The 18,213-nt window shown below is 38.7% G+C and overlaps 1 protein-coding gene across 5 annotated transcripts in view; it reads left to right on the top strand.

Annotated features, from left to right (window-relative positions):
• RWDD3 (RWD domain containing 3) overlaps positions 1 to 18,213 on the top strand; it is a 147,637-nt gene that overhangs the window by 58,825 nt on the left and 70,599 nt on the right. The window lies entirely within an intron of this gene.

Below are 18,213 nucleotides of genomic sequence, written 5' to 3'. Positions count from 1 at the left end.
TCCCTTCTTCTTCTGTGGGTATAATTTTGAGTCTTTAATAATCTGTTGTTAAATCCGGTCTGAGTTTGATTAATGAATTGTGATGAGCCAGTGCATTAATTTGCAGGTTTGGTCTAATGCCCTAAAAGGCTGCTTTGTTGTGAATGTTATTAATGCTAAACTCCTCAGGAGGAGCCATGGGATGGCAGTGTGCCCCAAATAATGGACAAGCTACATCTTTGGGAAATCCCAATGAGGGAATGATAGCTCTACAAGTGACTACAGAACTATGTTATTGAAGGAGAAAATCCTGACTGAGCTTCATGTCTTAGAACAGGGGGCTGCAGCCCAAGGGTTCCCTGGGTGGAATTTAGGAGAGCCTGTGGATTTAGATAGTAAAACAATTCTTTACTTCCCTTAAGCTCTAACTGAAATTTCACATTCTGTTCAATTATAAATGTAGGCACCAGACTGCAGAATTATTAATAGTGTCTGTGACTTTGTCATCAATAAACATCACAGATATTTTTGTAACACAGGGTTACAAGTAGCTCAGCAGGCCATTTGTGCTCATCACTGCTTCAAAATGATAGTTGTTCTTGGGACAGCTGCTGGATCTGGTTATTTAATGTGTTAGGAAAGAAATGCACATACCACAAATTGTTAAAATGATAACCATATTTCAGTGTAATTGGCTGCATTTGTACTCTTATGTTAGACATTTAAATACATGATTCTGAGAAGGGGTCTATGGCCTCCAAATGGTGATGAACTCCTCTTTCTAGAGTGGCTGTTGTCTTTGCTGCCATTTTTCTCTTTGGTAAATTGATACTTTACCTCTCCCCAGAGCTCTTTTCAGGAGCAGGTCCAAGGTCCGGATGTGTTACCCATGTGGCCACATGGTAGCAATGAGTCCATGGTGCTAACATTACCAACTTCTCAGTTATTCCCTTACTTTCCTCCTTCTGGGTTCCTGGAAGCTATGGACTGTTTGTCTTTATTCGCTGATGACTTCTCACACACATATTGTACTGTTTGATACATAGTAGGCACTTAGAAAATATTTAATGAATGAATGATAGTTTAGGTGGAAATCATTTTTTCCCCCCATTGGAATGAATCTGGGTTTTCAAATCATTTTTTAAAATGAAATAAAAATCTGGCATCCACATTCTAAAGAATTTATTGCATTATAAAAGGTATTTATAAAGCATTAGGAATGCTTATAGGAACTAATATTAACCCGTTTATTGTCCAGCAACTCAGCTTATCAGGGAACTGTAGACTCTTGTAACTGATTTTTAAAAAGTATTGTTATCATTAAACAAAGAGAACTGGAATTCTTCGAAAGCAAATATAGCTGCAGAGAGATAAGAAAATTAGATTAAGGAAAGAGATTAGCATGTGTGTTGGGAGTGTGTATAAGTGTGTGGATGTGTCTTTTGTGTGTGTCTCTGTGTGTAAAGAGACCCAGTCCACATGAGAGTCTTTAGAGCTTTAAGTTGCCTGGGAGATTATTTTTCAATTTAATTTAACAAGTATTGAAACTGAAGCACAAAGAGGTTAAATGATCAGTGACCTCCTAATTGCTAAATCCAATAAAGCCTTTCCAGACCTTATCTTACTTGACCATGCTATTGCATTTTTGTTGTTTACCTTTTACTTTTTCTGGAAGTCTATGCATATGGTGTTTGCACCACCCAGAACACCTTCCTTTCCTGCTCCTTTCTATCTCTACCCCTTCTTCCAGAAGAACACATCTGTCACACCAACCTGGTCTCCATCCCTCAGGTAGAACTTTGTTCTACTTCTGTGTTTATCAATTTGTTTCTCATTCTTGCCATCCCTAAGTAGCCTTTTTAGATATTTTTAAAAGGTCTTCTCATCCTCTCTTCCCCTATCCTCTGGTGTAATTTTAGAATCACAGATATACTATAGATCTGTTTATGTACGATAGCCTTTTGCAGGGTAACATACCATTATAATATCTAAGATATTCCTACCTCCAAGAATTAATTTCACCTCTCTGGGAGTTGGATCGCTCCTGCTGAGAATGCATGCTCTTGTAGAACTCAAATGTTGCCAGATTGTGGATTCAGAAGAGATTACGAAGGGTACCAACCTCTGCCCATTTTGCTAACAGAAATTCCAGCCTTTTCTATGGGATTTCTTCCCTCCTCCAGATTTTCAGGAGTGTTTACCTGTTTTGTATGAAAGTAGGTTTTGTTCTGTCTGCCTGTTTCTACCTGTGGGGAAACTGGGAACACAGTCAGTCTCTCAAGGATGGACTGGAAAAGAATTGTCCTCCATTTTGTCCTTGGTCATGATGGTCAAGCCCAGTGAAATGCAGCTGGTGGGCAGTGAATGTCAGAGCCCTCTATTGTTGGGGGCCTGGGTGGCTCAGTCTGTTGAGCCTCCGACTCTTGATTTTGGCTCAGGCCATGATCTCAGCATCGTGGGATTGAGCCTGGCATTGAGCTCTGTGCTGAGCATGAAGCCTGCTTAAGATTCTCTCTTTCTCCCCCTCTACTCCTCTCTGACTTGCACTCTTTTTCTCTCTTTCAAATTAAAAAAAAACAAAAAGAACCCTGTATTGTTGCTGCCACAACTGCTTGGTGGATGGGAAGATGGTCTCCCTTGCTGCTCTTGCTTCTGGTGGCAGGTGCCTGTGTTTGCTGGCCTTTGCCTAGATCTCTTGTAGAGTAATTGCTCAGCCACATGTGCTTTTTGGAGATGTTAACTCTTCCGATTCCCGTCTCACACAATTATGTCCTCTAGGTATATCTAAGACACCAGGTCAACCATGCAGCTTCACAAATGTCCCAAGGTCTCTTTGTCCTCTAAGCTTGACCTACATTATTCCATCTTCCTGGGATGCTTTTCCACTTTTCAACTAGATAACTCTACTCTCAGTTACAATATGCATAGTCTATGTGTGATACCCTTCCTGTATGCTCCCATGGTGTCCTGGATTCCTAAAGTTATTATATATAGACTACTTATTTTTCTATATATCCCATTATTGTTTAGGTTCCTCATACTCAGAAAGCATAAGGGTTGTCAGATTTAGCAAATAAAAATACAGGATGCCCAGTTAAACTTATTTTCAGATAAACAGCAAATAAATTTTAGTATAACTATTTCCCATAATTGAATTTTTGTCTATGGAGCATACATATTTGAATGTGGGATATATATACACTAAGAATGATTCATTATTTATATGCCATTCAAATGTGGCCTTCCATCCTGTATTTTATCTCGCAATCCTAAGAACATGTCATATGTTTTGATGTGTTCCTAGAGCCTAGCATAGTTCCAATCATACAGGAGGCACTCCATAAATGCTTATGTAGTAGATGAATTTATTCTGGAAGCTGGTGATAGAGCAGTGAACAAAACAAACAAAAGTCTTTGCCTTCTTGGAGATTATATTCTAGTGGGCAAATACAGATAATAAGTAAGTAAATAAAGTACATAGCATGTCAGTGTGGATAAAAGCTATGGAAGAAAATGAGGCAGAAAAGGGTTTATAACATGTCTAACATAGAGCTGTGTTTTTTTTCTCTTCAAACTTGCTCTATGTTCATTCTTTCTCATTTCAGCTGATAGCGACTCCATTCTTATAGTTGGTTGGATCAAACCCCTGGAAAGTTATCCTTCCTCTTTCTGTTACACTCCTCGTCCAATCTTTTAGGAAATTTTACTTGTTCTACCTTCAGAGTACATCCAGAATTGACCACTTGTTATCATCTCTACTAAAAAATCATTGGTGCAAGCCACCATCAACTCTCACCTGGATTATTGCAATAGCATCCATGATGGTTTTCCTTCTTTCACACTTGTCCTTCTATGCCCCATTTTCAACACAACCATAAAAAGAGTTTTTTAAACATTCCACTGGCTCCCTGTTTTCCTCATTTATTAAAATGTGTTTTTTGTTTTTTTTTTAAATTTTTTTTTTCAACGTTTTTTATTTATTTTTGGGACAGAGAGAGACAGAGCATGAACGGGGGAGGGGCAGAGAGAGAGGGAGACACAGAATCGGAAACAGGCTCCAGGCTCTGAGCCATCAGCCCAGAGCCTGACGCGGGGCTCGAACTCACAGACCGCGAGATCGTGACCTGGCTGAAGTCGGACGCTTAACCGACTGCGCCACCCAGGCGCCCCTATTAAAATGTGTTTTAACATTTTTATTTTTGAGAGAGAGAGAGTAAGCATGAGCAGGGAGGGGCAGAGAGAGGCAGAGAGAGACAGACAGAGAGATAGAGAGACGGAGAAGCTGAAGTAGGCTCTGAGCTGTCAGTGCAAAGCCCAATATGGAGCTCAAACCCATGAACTGTGAGGTTGTGACCTGAGCTAAAGTTGGACATTCAACCGACTGAGCCACCCAGGCACCCCTATTTATTTATTTTTTAAATTGTTTTTAAAGTTTATTTTTATTTTTATTTATTTAGAGAGAGAGAGAGCAAGTGGGGGAGGGGCAAAGAAAGAGGGAGACACAATCTCAAGCAGGGTCTGTGATGTCATCACAGAGCCCCACGCAGTGCTTGAACACATGAACTGCAAGATCGTGACCTAAGCCGAAATCAAGAGTCAGGTGCTTAACTGACGGAGCCACCCAGGCACCCCTAAATATCTATTTATTTATTTATTTTGAGAGAAAGAGAGAGAGTGTGTGAGCAGGAGAGGGTCAGAGAGAGAGGGAGAGAGAGAATCCCAAGCAGGCTCCGCACTGTCAGGAAAGAGCCCAGCACGGGGCTTGAACCCATGAACACAGAGATCATGATCTGAGCCAAAATCAAGAGTCATCTTAATCAGTCATCTGACTGAACCACCCACGTGCTCTGCTGTTTTCCTCATTTTAAAAATCAGCGTCCCTAAAATGACCCTCATAGATCTTCGTGATCTGGCCCCATTACTTCTTTGACCTCACCTCTTCCAACTCTTTCTCTTTAGGGTGACCAACCAACTGTCTCAATTTGTCCTGGATGCCCTGAAAGTCACACATCTCAGGAAACTTCTGAGTTCCTGGCAGACTTGGACAGTTGCTCACCCTACCCACTGTTCTAACCATATGTGCCTTTTTACTGTCCTGCCAACATGCCAGGCACATTCCTACTTCAGGCTTCTGCACTTACTCTCCATTTTCAACAATCTTCTCCCTTATCCATGTAGCTAATTCCCTTCTACTTCCAAAGTTTCGCTCAGATGTTATTGCTTTCAATAAAGCTTGCTCAGAACACCTTATTTATAATTTAAACTCCTTTCTCACCCCCTCTTAACAGTCTGAGAAACATTGCTTAACCTGTCCCAGTATTATTTCCAGAGTATTTATTTACCTTCAACTCACTGTATAATTGGTATATCTATGCTTATTCCTTGTCTCCTCCTTCTTGAATGTAGGCCCCATGAAGGCAGAGATCTTTGTTTTGTTTACCTATTTGTCATGAGCACCTAAGTACCTGGCTTATATTGGCACTGGATAAATATCTGGTGAATTTAACTGAAAAGGGATTGGAAGTTGTTGTTTATGGGAAGAATTGCAATGATAATGGTCAGGGATGAAAGTTATATTTATACAGAGATCTGAAGAAGTAAGGGAATGAGCTGTGTGGATCTAGGTGAAGAAACATCCAGGCGAGATGGAGAAATGCATACAAATCTCACAGAGCAGGAATGTGCCTGGCAGTTGTGCAAAGAGCAAGGAGGCAGTAAGGGTAGAACAGAGTGGTCAAGATGTGGGGGTAGGAGATGAAGTAAGTGATGGGATGGCAGTCCAGATGATGTAGACACATAGTCGTGACAAATATTTGGCTCTTATTGTGAGTGAAATGAGAAGCCAACTGGACAATTTTGTGGAGAGTGGTAACGTATTTGATTCGGCTTTAACAGCTCACCCTAATGACTGTGTTGGTAAGTGGCAATAGGGAGCAAGGGCAGAAGCAGGAAGACTAGACATGAAATGGAGATGAATCAAGAAAGAGATGATGTTGGTTTATACAAGATTAGCAGCTGGAGGTAGTGAGAAATGACCAGATTCTGGATAAATTTTGAATTGAAACTGACAGGAAATGTTGATGATCTGAATGTGAGGTGTGAGAAAAAGAAGAGTCAGGAATAATTTCTGATATTTTTAAAGTAAATCTTATTTTGCAGTATAATCATGCATACAGAAAAATGCCCAAATCATAAGTGTAGAGCATGGTGAATTTTTCTCAAAGGGACAACATTCATGTAATTACCTCCTCCAGCAAGACATAGAATATTACCAGGCTCTACTCTACTATTTCTCAGTCATCTTCCCTCCTCAAAGTAACCATTGTCACTGATTTTTCCCACTAAGTGAAGCTTATCCTGTGTTCCCAAGCTTTGATGTCATGTTTTCATAATCTCTTAGTTCAAAGTATTTTCTGACTTCTATTTTGACTTCTTCTTTGACTGATTTCCAAATATTTGAGTGATATTCTAGTTTCCATTTGGTTACTGATTTCTTGCTTAATTCCACTGAGTCTGAGAATACATTAATGGTTTCAATATTTTGAAATATGGGGGGACTTGGGGACTCATTCTATGTCCCAGAATATGGTCAGTTTTGGTAAATGTCTCATGTTCCCTTATTAGATAATTTTACATATATCAATTAAGTCAATTAATACATCATTTAGTCTGATTGTTCAGTGAGTAATTTTTGAAAGTTTGTTGAAGTCTCCTACTATAATTGTGGACTTATCTCTTTCTATATTTAGTTCTGTTAATTTGAAAGACTATGAATTTAAAATGGTCACATCTTTCTAGTAGGTTAAGTTTTTTTTACTATTTAAAGAGTTTTCTTATTGTCAGATAAATCATACACACAAAAGAGAAATAATGTCTCAAATATATAGTTTAAAGAATAATAGAAAAATAAGAGTCTATGAATCCACAACACGACTTAAAGATACCCTTGTTCTCCTCATTTATGTTCTTGCCTAATTCTCTCTTACGCCACTATCCTGAATTTTTTAATTGCCTGTGCTTTTAAAGAGTCTTATCAATGGCCAGCTGACACATGAAAAAATGCTCAACATAACTCATCATCAGGGAAATACAAATCAAAACCACAATGAGATACCACCTCGCACCTGGCAGAATGGCTAACATTAACAACTCAGGCAACAACAGATGTTGGCAAGGATGCAGAGAGAGAAGCTCTCTTTTGCACTGCTGGTGGGAATGCAAACTGGTGCAGCCACTCTGGAAAACACTATGGAGTTTCCTCAAAAATTTAAAAATAGAACTACCCTATGATCCAGCAATTGCACTACTATTTATCCAAGGGATGTGGGTATGCTGTTTCGAAGGGGCACATGCACCCCTATGTTTATAGTAGCACTATCAACAATAGCCAAAGTATGGAAAGAGCCCAAATGTCCATCGACAGATGAATGGATAAAGAAGGTGTGGTATATATATACAATGGGGTATTAGTCAGCAATCAAAAAGAATGAAATCTTGCCATTTGCAACTATGTGGATGGAACTAGCGGCTATTATGCTAAGCGAAATTAGTCAGAGAAGGACAAATATCATATGACTTCACTCATATGAGGACTTTAAGAGACAGAACAGATGAACACAAGGGAAGGGAAACAAAAATAATATAAAAACAGGGAGGGGGACAAAACATAAGAGACTCTTAAATATGGAAAACAAACAGAGGGTTACTGGAGGAGTTCTGGGAGGGGGATGGGCTAAATGGATAAGGGGCATTAAGGAATCTACTCCTGAAATCATTGTTGCAGTATATGCTAACTAATTTGGATGTAAATTAAAAAATTAAATTAAAGAGTCTTGTCATAAGTATTAGTATCCCTAAATTATTGTTTAGTTTTATCATTTTTTCATCTTCATATCTGGCAGATTAGCTTTTAAATATTCTTATGAAATGCCCCTTTTTATGTTTAATGATAGTATTTACATATCTCTCCATTCTTTCTCTGTAATTTCGGAGTACTTATTTAGCAATGTAGAGTTGAATTTTTATTTTTTAATTTATTTTAACAAACTTTATCATTCAGTTGAAGTATTTAGTCCATTTACATTTAATTTTTTTTTTTTCAACGTCTTTTATTTATTTTTGGGACAGAGAGAGACAGAGCATGAACGGGGGAGGGGCAGAGAGAGAGGGAGACACAGAATCGGAAACAGGCTCCAGGCTCCGAGCCATCAGCCCAGAGCCCGACGCGGGGCTCGAACTCACGGACCGCGAGATCGTGACCTGAGCTGAAGTTGGACGCTTAACTGACTGCGCCACCCAGGCGCCCCTAGTCCATTTACATTTAATGTAATTAATGTAAGGATATATTTTGGAGTATATTTACTGCGTATAACAACATGCATCCTTTACTTAATAGAGTCTAATATGAATTACCACTTCCCAGACAATGCTAAGACTTAATAGCACATTAATTCCATTTATCCCCTTTGGCTATTAGAATTACTGCTGTCATGCATTTTAATCATGTATGTATTTTAAACTCCAGGGTATATTAATATTGCTTTGTAGCTAATAGTCACTTATATTTATACTCATAGTTACCTTTCTGTTGCTCTTCATTTCTTCCTGCACTTCTGTCTTTCCATTTGGGGTCATTTTCCTCCTGTCTAAAAACGCCTTCAGTATTTCTTTTAATGTGGGTCTGCTGACAACAAGTGCTCTTATTTTTATTTATTTTTTTTGATGGCTTTGTGTTTGAAGGATGTTTTTACTGTATATAGACTACTAAGTTGTCAAAATTTCTCTCAGCACTTCAAGATGTTATTCTGTTTTCTTCCGGCTTCCATGGTTTCTGTTCAGAACTTAGTTGTCATTGTTGTAGCTCCTTTGAAGGTAATAATGCTTTTTCATCTGGCTGTTCTTATGGTTTACTCTTTGTCTTTGCCTTTTGGCAGTTTTACTATGATGTGACTAATACTCTATTTATCATACTTGGAGTCTGATATCTTTCATGTATTTTAGAAAATTCTCAGACATTATGTCTTCAAACACTGATTTGGCCCCATTTCCTCTCTAATGTACTTCTGGAGCTCCAGTTGCACTTCTATTGCACTTTCGTCATCTCCCAAGTATCTCTTGCACTTTTTTCTATATTTCCATTTTTTTTTTCTTTCTTATTTGGTCTGAATATTTCCTATTGAGCTATCTTACAGTACTAATACTCATTTTACCTGTGTTTAATCTGCTCGTAAACCCTTCTGTTGACTTCTTAATTTTAATTATTGTACCTTTCACTTCTAGAATTTCCACTTATTTTTTTAACAGATTCCATTTCTCTAGTGAAGATATGTTGTCATCTACTTTTGAATGTATTTATCTGTATTTGATAACTTTAACATCTGAATTATCTGTGGCCCTGTTTCTCTTTTCTTTCTTTTTCTTTTTTTCTGACTTTTTGGTATATCGGCTAATTTTTTATTGAATGCCAGACACTTAAAAAATTGTAAAGGCTCTGGATGATGCTATTTTCCTCTAGAGGTGGTTAACTGTATACAATGGTAGGCAGCTGGAATAGGAGCAGAGCAACTCAATCCAATCAGGGTATGACTGAATAGAATCTGGGTTTCAGAATTTGAAAGGCTCTAGAGTCATCTGCCTGGGTTCAACTTGTAGGCTCGGTCGTCTTGGGCACGTTATTTAATACTTCTATTCATCACTTTTTTCATTGATAGTACAGGGAAGATAGTAGTACTTTCCTCACAGGGTGGTTAAGAAAATTAAATGAGTCCATATGTGAAAAGTACTTAGATTGGTACCTGATACATAGTAAGTGGTCAATAAGTGTTTGCTAGTGTACCTATTAATTCTTGCCCTGATCAGACAGACATCTAAGGCCAAAATCTCTCTCCATTCCTGCATTTAACAATTATATTAATTGGAGTGGCTACTGATGGAGCTCAATATGTGGAGAAAGATTAGACCTTGTTAGAGGATAGGATCAGGAAATAGGGTGGAAATGTAAACCTCTTAAAAGCTTTTGCTATATTGACAAGTCAAAGATGTAATGTAAGCATCTCAGTGCTGATCCTTTGTTATTCCAGGTAATTTCCTACATGTAATTCAGTTAGTTCTCATAATACTAAGTGGAGTTTCAAGGTGCAAGTCTTCCACTGTGGAGGTGATTTTAAAGACTGGTCAAGTCCTTCTCGGTATCCATGAAGTGGGACTGAGGGGTGGTTAGAGAAACAAGGCTTAGCAAAAAGGAGTAAATCGTTTCTAACATTCTCTCCATTCTATCACTTGGGCTTTGTTTTACTTCCTTTTGGAGTGCTGCATTCTTGATGTAGGCTCCAGGAAAGATGTTCTATCAAACCTTGAATTAGATATCATTTCATTAGAGAAGTTCCCCACTAATGTTTCTTCTTCACTTTTACAAGAATCATCCGAGTTGGATCATTCCAGTTTGATCGGATTCAAGGTACATGATTATGCCACAGACACTGTACATGAAGCAATCTGTGTTTTGACTGGTGATAAATTGATAATCACCTAGCCGGATAAGCCAGTCCACAGAGAGGCAGTTAATATTGTGAAACTTCAATAAAGTCGGCTGTCAATGCAATAGATATTACAGGTGAACTCCTTGATCTCTCATTGTAATCCTTTGAATCTCTGTTATCCATCACTCTATAATACATTTGTTTAGGAGGAAAATAAGCTTCTAAAATCTCACCATCAAAGTAAGTCTCCACAATAACATTTCTAAATCTGACATACAAGTCTCAACAACACTGTCAGAACACTATTTAGCTATCAAATTTAGTGTGGTGATGTAAATTTGCAAGAGGATAGCAAGAGATTGAAAAGTGCTCCCCTTTGTTTTCTTGGACAATAGAAAAGTATTAGAAGCATATCCTTTTCCACTCCCCTTACCAATCAGCCATTTGAGTAACAGGTTTTGGTACTAAGCTTCTGAAATTTCCCTACTGCTACGTGTTAAGTGGTACAGAGTAAGAATTAGATTACAAAAGGTACAGCTTTATTTTTATGAATGGAAGCAAAACTCTGAAGAAGCAAATAATATTGACAGATTTTTTTTATTTAGGAAAAAGGATTAAGTTTTTTGTTTTAGTTATCTTGTACTTGGTTTCATTGTCAAAATGAGTTATCACCTCAGTAATTCTTCCTGGAGAACTTTAATCTCACAAAGGCCAAAACTCAAGAGTAAAACCAATCATGGCTCCACTTAGCATTTGTAGGGTGTTCTCTTTTAGGAAGAAGACATTTATTCTTCCCGTGGTATATTTTGAATTTATATGAAAATTGTAATGAATGATCTTACTGTATGTAGTTTAGTCTCCAGAGGAAAGAATTTTCTCCTATTTAATCTCAGGAAATAGGATCAGCTCTGCCAAAGTATTATAAAGCCCAAGGAAATACTTCCTGTATTTAAATGAAGCATATTTAAAATTGCTTACAGGGGTCTACTAATTAGAATTCCAGTGGAGAAAGCTTGGGAAGGCTTCAGAATGGTGTAACTGAATCCACTTCTCTTCTACTCCTGGTGGAAATTTTGAAGGGATTTCATGTAGTTTCCCTAGGAGATCAATTACAGACCTATTTTCCCCAATAATTTTTGAATTCATTATTCTCAAATATCAAATGCACAAAGGAAAATATAGTCTTTAAGCTATGGTATGAGATGTAGTGATTGAATCAAATGCTTCTTATAGTTTAGAAAAAAAAATGATTTTCCTCATCTTTATTCAGATTAGGCTGGGGAGTAGTATGGAATCAAAATCTTCTGAGGAAATGGACTTCATAACAGTAGGCTCCTTGAGGACAGGGATATGTATGGTGTATCCTAACTTTTCTTGGAATACCATGCACAATATTTTGTGCAAAATTTATATTCAATAAATGTGTGATTAAATCTACTGATTTATATTGCTTGGAAAAATACTTATCACTTAGGTATTCTAGAGCAGCTGGATCATTTTGAAAGAGATGGATTGTTGCAAGATGTGTTGCAAGTAAATCTTTAGAGTGTTTTACTTGTAGTTGACCTCTCATGCCAGTTGGACTTGCCTGGTGTCAGTAGAATGTCGCTAACTAATAGGATGTTTGCTCTGGCTTTTGACCCCATCATAACCAAATTTAATAAAAGGGCTGGAAAGCAAGCAAGGCAGAAATAGGATTAAAAAAATCTTTTTTTACATATAATACATTATTATTTCCAAAAAGAAAATTATATCTAACATTGTAATTAAAGCAAATTTTCACAGACTTGTTGGAGGCTTTGTATAATACTTTTAATCGTAGTAATAAGCAGTAAGTTGAAATGCTCAGAGAAGAAATAGTATTAATAGCTAAATTTGTTGAATACTTAGATGAACCATGTTCTTAACCTTTAGGAGTAGTGCCTTCCAGAGATGGGTCACATTTTCCTTTTTTTAAATTTAATAAGGTGGCCAACTGTATTTTAGGCCCCGCTTAATTTCTTTTAGTCCTAGGTATGTAAGGCTATGGTAATTTTCATAGTTATGTTAAAGGTTTTGAATCTTTTAATAGCATTTCATCAGATGCTTGTAAGGACCTGACAAAAAATTCTGTGCCCCATTTACCTTGTGTCTCTAAACCACATTCAGTTCTTCATTCTGGGACATCTTTAGTCATTGGACTCTGAGGAATTTGGAGAGCTCACCGAGGCACTTCATTTTGTTAAATGCTCCCAGTGAGCCTCCATGTGGTATGTGGAATTTCATTAATTAGGAACTCAATGTCATTGCATTCAGACAAGGCCAGTCTAGAGGGCAGGATTTCAGAGGAAGGATTTCACAGAAAGGAGGATACTAGAATACCCAAAGGAAGAACATAGAGGTAATATGCCAATATTGTTATTTACCACACAGAAGATGAGCTTCAAAGAATTTTCAGACCATTTTAAACCTATTAGTATAAAAAAGCTCATGGATAAATAAATTTATTGGATTTGGCGAAGACATGCGGCTCCTACATCGTGACACACAGTGACAAAGCTGTGGGCAGATAAACAAGAGAGCAGAAGTAGTCACTTCTCTCTCACTACTGTCTGAGGCTGGTGCATAGTAAGCGTCCAATTAACTTTTGGTGAGTGGATGAAAGAACTTGCTCTAAAGAAAGATTTTTTTAGGACATTAGAACAAAATACCAAAAACATGATCATCTCCAAAGAACATTAACTCTGGATTTACTTGTGCAAAGGAGAGGGACAGTGCCAGGGCAATGGGAACAAGTGATAAAAAATGCTTGCTCCCTCAAGAGTCAGTGTGCCCATTCACCAGCACACTTTCCAGTGTAAAGGAGGCTGGTATAAATGGGGACCTGTGGAGCCAATTAAGCTTTTGTTTGAATTTTTAAACTGTTTTTGCTTATTTGCCTCCTACCTTCAACCTTACTGCTATGTAAAAACAGTGGGGTGAGATAATCTTAGATGAGTCACTTGACTTTGGGTTTTTCATCTTTAAGGAAATGGGGTTGAACAGGTGAGACTTGAATTTTTTTTGATCTATTATCTTGGGTTTTTTTCTTTCTTTCCCTTTCTATCTTACTTGCAACTTACCTCTACTCACTTTGTTTTATTTTTTATTTATTAAAAAAATATTTTTTAATGTTTATTCATTTTTGAGAGACAGAAAGACGGAGCATTGGTGGGGGAGGGGCAGAGAGAGAGTAAGATACAGAATCCGAAGCAAGCTCCAGGCTCTGAGCTGTCAGCACAGAGCCGAAGTGGGGCTTGAACCCATGAACCGTGAGATCATGACCTGAGCTGAAGTTGGACGCCTAACCGACTGAGCCACCCACGCGCCCCTATTTTTTATTTATATTTTAGAGGCTCACCCCCATATTGAAAATCTCCAGGAGAATATACTTATGCTCGTTTTTGCCGTTTACTATTTGAGTAGAGCCCAGGCACTGTGAGGTCACACCATTAACTTGTAAATTTCTGTCTGATGGAAAAAAATAATCTCAAAGATTTAATTAATTACCCTGAGGACATTAACCAGTTTTGTACCTAATGTGACAGTTTTACTCTATCATTCCTTTATCAGATTGCCTGTAAACCCCAATTCCTCAACTGCTCTTTGTTTTTATCTTTTATTCAAATATAATTAACATATAGTGTTATATTAGTTTCGGGTGTGCAATATAATGATTCAACAATTGTATACATTTTTCAGTGCTCATTAAGATAAGTGTACTCTTAATGCCCTTTATGAACTAACTGGGTTGTCTATATGTTGGTATACACAGAGTTTCTGGTTTTAAAAATTACCTGCAAATAGAGCACAGAAAGAAAATGAAGGATTGATTGGGGTGTGGTAGTGATGTACATAGGGACAGTTGAAGAAAGACCAATTCCCTGGTCCCTTCTTTTAAGGAATTTAAAAAGATGAAGAATGGGGGCACCTTGGTGGCTCACTTGGTTAAGCATCTAACTTGGACTCAGGTCATGATCTCGTGGTTTGTGGGTTTGGGTCTCGCGTTGGCCTCTGTGCTGACAGCTTGGAGCCTGGAGCCTGCTTCATATTCTGTCTTGTCTTTCTGCCCCTCCCCTGCTCATGCTCTGTGTCTCTCTTTCAAATATAAAATAAAACATTAAAAAAAATTAAAAATATGACGAATGGATTCCCCAACAGGAGAGACAGAGCAATGGATTCCTTTCTGTAGTTCAGATGTTATATAATCTTTCTAGAAAGACCTGTGCGAATCTCAACCCTCAAGCAGTTCTCAAGCAGGATGTCTTCCCCCACCTGCGTCCCATTTCCTACCCTCACTCACACACCTGACAGAGAAGCAGACTGCTCCTCCCTTCTAGGAATTTGGGACAAGATTCCCAAGATGGAATGGTCTTGAGATATCAATGGGCTACCATCATCCCTCAGCTAACATGTGTCTCTATTTGTTTCTCTAGGTTGAATAGGGATGTGCTTTTCCTTGTTTTAGAAATTACCTTATTGGGACAAGCAGCTGTTGAGTTCTATGATGGGGAAGAAAGGTTATCAAGTTTATTGGTCTGAATTCTCACTTTTTGAAAGCAATTTATCCTGTAATTACTTCAGATATGAGTTCTAAGTTTCATAAAGTTAAGCTTATTGAATGTTGAGGCATTATTTCCGGTGAGCCCTGGACTGTGTATGGAAAGATGAATGTGACATCTGAGAAGCAATTCCTTAAAAAAATTATGAATAGCACTTTATTGTATGTTAGGAGTTTCATGGATTTTTTAAAAAATGTATTTTCAAAAATTAAATTAAAAAAATATAAGTTAGCTATATCCCCCAGTGAATTAGGAAACTCATGCCTTTGATAATAATACTGTTTACTTGGGACTAAAATAGTCCCCAGTATCCCTAATCCTGGATCTTACTGTATCCAGTCATGGTGGAATATTAATGGGGCATCATTAGAACTCTACCAAAGAATCAACAACCACAGCCAGGGGTCCAAACAGAAACGCTCAGGTAGTCTCGGTAAAAGAGGTCTTGGCATGCAGAAGATGTTCAATAAACGTTTATTGAAAAAATAAACCCAAGGAAACTGCTCACTGCATGGTGGAGATGAGGAGGTTTCTGCCCATTTTCTAAGACATAGCAAAAGTAAACAATTACTTCATGCAGGAAACCACAGCATAGCAGGATTGACATGGGTAAACTAGGTGCCTGAGGTGTAGCTCAGCCTCTGCTATCAACTTGTGTCTGCAGACAAGTTATTCTAACCTCTGTGGGCCTCAGTTTCCTCTCTGTAAAAGGAAGTGGTTTCCAAACTGTGGTTTTCCTTTTTCAAACCAAATCTTCTGAAGAATTCTAATATATACAATAGGAAGAGTAGACTCTCTTGGGTTGAATCAGGGAAGGCAGACTGTATCCCGGCCGGCTCTACCTCCCCCGTCACCCCCACGGTACACAGTTTGAAAGCAATTGGACTTCATCTGTGAGGTCCTCTCTGGCCATGGCATTTGTGGGCAGTGTTAATACCAGTGTTACAAGCAGCTGTCTGGAGGTCAGTAGAGGGTACTTGAGGACATATTTTGAGAAGTATTACTTTAGAGTGTCATCTTCTCCCCTCAAACCTATTCTGGCCCCTGTACTCTCTAAGTCACTTGACAACATCACAATCTACTTTGTCTCTTACACCCAGACCCTGGGAGTTATCCAAGACAGCCCCCTCGGTGCCCATAACCACTAAGTCACTAACTGCTCTCGGTTTTCACCTGTGACGATTTCTGAAACCTACCATTTCTTCTCCAACCCTGTTACCACCCCCAGGATTCAGGTCTCTATCCTCTTTCTCTTGGACAATCACAAAAAGCCCTGACCAGTCTTCCAACCTCCAGTCTCAGTCCGCTCTCAGAAGAGCAACTCCTTAAAAAGTCTTTTCATTGCTTTCCATGGCCTAAAGGACAATCCCAATTCCCTTGGAAGGCAGGCAGGCCCTTCATGACTGGCCTTACCCATTTCCCTACATTCTATTCCTATTTACCATCTTGTACTTGGTGTTCTAGCAGTATCAAACTGCCCGAAGTTCTTTAGATCTACTGTGTAGTTTTACACCCTTACCCTTGGGTCCTAGTGATTCTCCTCCTATCTTGCCCTCTACCTCTCTTTTCTGTAGCTCATTTATAATCTTTCTTTAAGAATCTGTGTAAGTGTCATCCCTATAGAAAGCAAGATAGAGGTCTCACTTTGTCTGTTAAGACTCTGCATGCTGCTACCACATTATATTAAAATTATCTAGATAGATATAGTTCCTCCACTAGATTGTAATTCATTGGAGACTGGTATTATTTCTTTTTATACCTCTTATTCCCTAGTGTCAAATACAGTGCCCATGAGGTTCTCAGGAGGCAGCCTGTCATGGGATTATCTCTGGTCTCAACATATCAGCTCGCTGATTTGGTTTCACATGAGATTAATCAAGAGATGTAAGCGGTCTCAGGGGCAAGGGAAGGGCTAATGTAAAGTATAATGCTTTCAAAATTTAAAAACCACTTTTTAATAGGAATATTATTCTAGTACTTTAAAAAAATTTTTTTAACGTTTATTTATTTTTGAGACAGAGAGAGACAGAGCATGAACGGGGGAGGGTCAGAGAGAGGGAGACATAGAATCTGAAACAGGCTCCAGGCTCTGAGCTGTCAGCACAGAGCCCGACGCGGGGCTCGAACTCACGGACCGCGAGATCATGACCTGAGCCGAAGTCGGCCGCTTAACTGACTGAGCCACCCAGGCGCCCCTATTCTAGTATTTATCATAAAGCTATTGAAAGCTTTAGAAGTTCTCTTTGCGTTTCCTTTTAATAAACTGCATCATGTAAGAAGTGAAAAGTCAAAACACACAAGTGAAAGATGGTGAGTAAATTTACTCAAGTAAACCTTTGGGTATTTTGAGCAAATCACCCATTGTTCCTTTGTCCTCACACGAGCCTCATGGAGGTGAATGCCTACCATGTCCCCCAACCCTGTTACACCTGAGAATCAGGAAAGTGAACTTCATCAGTATATAATTCTCTTCTTTCCTTGTCTAGGACCAAGGCTACCTCTAGCCTATATGGCTCACACCTTTGTGTGAATGAGGAAAAGGCAACCTCTCTGCAGCTCCAAAGGCCCAGAGCTCAGCAATAGAACCATGACTTTATGTTAAGACACAGGTGTCTGTCCTCTAGGCAGATGGCTCCCTAGGAAGGGAAGCTGGATTTGCGCGCCTCTACCAGGCACCTTTATGAAGTGCACAGACTTACCCTGCCTAAGGCAAAGAGCCATCTTCGTCCCCAAAGATGTTCCCATCTCCTCCTTGTCCCCAAATGATAATCCGTGTTGCCAACTAAGCAGGAAAATGAATAGTCATGATCTTTCTGAAGAGCATTTTGGTGGGCTTTCTTCTAAGTCTAGCTTGCCATTTTGAGGGGGCCAGATAGTGGCATTCTGTGGTACTTTGGGAGCTGTGACCCAGAGAAATCCCTTCTTTGCATAGAATTGTCGTTTTGTATAGCTCATTTTGCTAAGTGACAAAGCTGATTCTGTCACAACATAAGCCAAACAAAATGGTGATCGCTGGCTCAAGTGTGAGAGATCTCCTCGTTTCGGCGCACTCTGTGGTAAGCATTATTCACGAGCAGTTAATTATTGGTCTTCATGCATAAAATGAATGTGACATTTGAGACAGATGTTTATTGATTGTTACATATATATTTTTTTCAAAACTCCAGCTACTGAAA

Source organism: Panthera pardus, unplaced genomic scaffold, assembly GCF_024362965.1.
Source record: "Panthera pardus isolate Hobbes unplaced genomic scaffold, ASM2436296v1 HiC_scaffold_11, whole genome shotgun sequence".
Taxonomy (NCBI): domain Eukaryota; kingdom Metazoa; phylum Chordata; class Mammalia; order Carnivora; family Felidae; genus Panthera; species Panthera pardus.
Note: the sequence above shows the minus strand (reverse complement) of the source record. Positions and strands in the feature narration are given on the sequence as shown.